The sequence below is a fragment of the Dipodomys merriami genome, unplaced genomic scaffold, assembly GCF_024711535.1.
Source record: "Dipodomys merriami isolate MVZ:Mamm:240054 unplaced genomic scaffold, mDipMer1.0.p SCAF_219, whole genome shotgun sequence".
Lineage (NCBI taxonomy): Eukaryota > Metazoa > Chordata > Mammalia > Rodentia > Heteromyidae > Dipodomys > Dipodomys merriami.
Genome location: NW_027203593.1, coordinates 146,792 through 149,181, shown reverse-complemented (window position 1 = coordinate 149,181; position 2,390 = coordinate 146,792). Strand labels below are relative to the sequence as shown.

At 35.8% G+C, this 2,390-nt stretch overlaps 1 pseudogene; it reads right to left on the bottom strand.

Moving 5' to 3' along the window:
* Positions 1-293: 293 nt before the first annotated feature.
* Positions 294-393, bottom strand: LOC138834547 (U6 spliceosomal RNA; annotated as a pseudogene).
* Between the last annotated feature and the right edge of the window lie 1,997 nt (positions 394-2,390).

The window sequence follows — 2,390 nt, the reverse complement described above, 5'->3', positions numbered from 1 at the left end:
GGAATCGAACCCAGGGCCTCAAGCATGCAAGGCAAGCGCTCTACCACTGAGCCACCTCCCCAGCCCCTTTTTCTAGGTTCTTATAGTAGTATATTTTTTTGGATAAAATGACAATGTTAACTAATTTCAAAAGTTTTGTAAAGGTTATTCTATGTAGAGGCCTTTCTAAGGTGAAGATTTAATACACTGATGTCAAACTAATGTTTAATTCTAACACTTGCAAATATTGTTACACTTGTAATTTTGTAATCAACTTTTTAATAACTGTTTTTCATTTCTGCAACTGAAGAATGAAAAATATGGAATACTTCACAAATTTTCATATTATCCTTGTGCAAGTGTCATGTTAATCTCTGTATTGTTGTAATTTTGGTATACGTGCTGCTGAAGCATGTAGTATCCTCTAAATTTAAGTAGTTAATGATGCAATCTTTATATAGGCTTATATCCTTGGGTGCCTATTTGTAGCAAGGAAACCTTATTGTTCCTAACAATACTATTGATCTTATTTCCCTAAAATAATGTGTATAGTGGGAAAAAATTATATTGTTTGGTCGATTGCTCACATTTGCATTTTTTGTCAATGACAATTTTAAGTCTTTTTTCATTTTAGATTTGATCATACTTTGAAGCACTTACAGCTAGGTCCTAAGGTGATGACTTTTTCGAGTACTTATTTACGTAAATGAGTTAGCTTTGTGGAGCTAATAGATTCAAAGTAAGCCTTGCTTAAGAGCTACTTCTAAACTTCTGCAGCTGAAAATTTCCCAAATGAGGTCTTACTGGCACAAATGTCTACCTTTTATCCTTCTTCCACGTAGGAACAGACCAACCAAAATATCCTACCCTGACAGCATAGTTTGTCTTACTAGAACAAAACTAATCTTAGTTACAAGGGATCATAGAGAGATGAACAGTTCGGACAGAACTGGTCAGACTAGAAGGTATTTTATCAAAATTTAAGTGTTTATTATACCTACCATTTCAAAAGTAGCTAACGCCAACGTGAAAATTTCTTCATATAAAGCATTTGACAAGATCCAACACCCCTTTATGATGAAGGTTTTGGAAAAACTAAGAATACATGGAACATTCCTCAATACAATAAAGGCTGTATATGACAAACCTACAGCCAGCATTATACTCAATGGTGAAAAACTAAAGCCATTTCCTCTTAACTCAGGAACAAGACAAGGATGCCCACTCTCTCCACTTCTCTTCAATCTAGTATTAGAATGTCTAGCTACAGCAATAAGACAAGATGCAGACATAAAGGGGATACAAAGAGGGAAAGAAGAAATAAAACTCTCCCTCTTTGCAGATGACATGATCTTGTATTTAAAGAATCCCATAGACTCCACTCCCAAATTACTCAAGCTGATTCAAAACTTTGGCAAAGTAGCAGGTTATAAAATTAACCCCCAAAAATCAATGGCTTTTCTGTATGCCAACAATGAGAAAAGTGTGGCTGAAATTAGGAAAGCAACTCCATTTGTAATAGCACCACAAAAAATAAAATACCTAGGAATTAACTTAACTAAAGAAGTGAAGGAACTCTATGATGAAAACTTTAAAATCTTGAAAAAGGAAATCAACACAGAACTTAAAAAATGGCAAAACCTCCCATGCTCCTGGATTGGAAAGATTAACATCGTGAAAATGGCAATACTTCCCAAGGCTATCTACAAATTCAACGCAATACCTATCAAAATTCCAACCTCAATCTTCAAGGAAATAGAAGAGGCAATCCAAAAATTCATATGGAACAATAAAAGACCCCGAATAGCAAAAACGCTCCTCAACGGAAAGAACACTGCTGGAGGAATATCAATACCAAACTTCAAACTCTACTATAAAGCCATAGTAATCAAAACAGCTTGGTATTGGCATAAGAACAGACCTCAGGACCAATGGAATAGAATTGAAAACACAGAAATGAACCTACAGACCTATAGCCATGTAATCTTCGATAAGGGAGCTAAAACAATAGAATGGAAGAAAGACAACCTCTTCAGTAAATGGTGCTGGCAAAATTGGGTAAATACATGTAGAAAACTTAAGCTAGATCCTTATATATCACCCTGCACCAGAATCAACTCCAAATGGATCAAAGACCTTGAACTCAAAGCAGACACTCTGAAAACATTACAGGATGGAATAGGAGAAACACTAGGTCTCCTTGGCTCAGGCCGAAATTTTCTGAATAGAGACCCGGAAACACAACAAATCAAAGAAAGGTTGGACAAATTGGATTGCATAAAGTTGCAGAGCTTCTGCAGGGCAAATGACATAGCTAGCAAAATCAATAGAAAGCCCACGGATTGGGAGAAGATCTTTACTAGCCATCCAACGGACAAGGGTCTCATATCTAAAATATACTTGGAACTCAA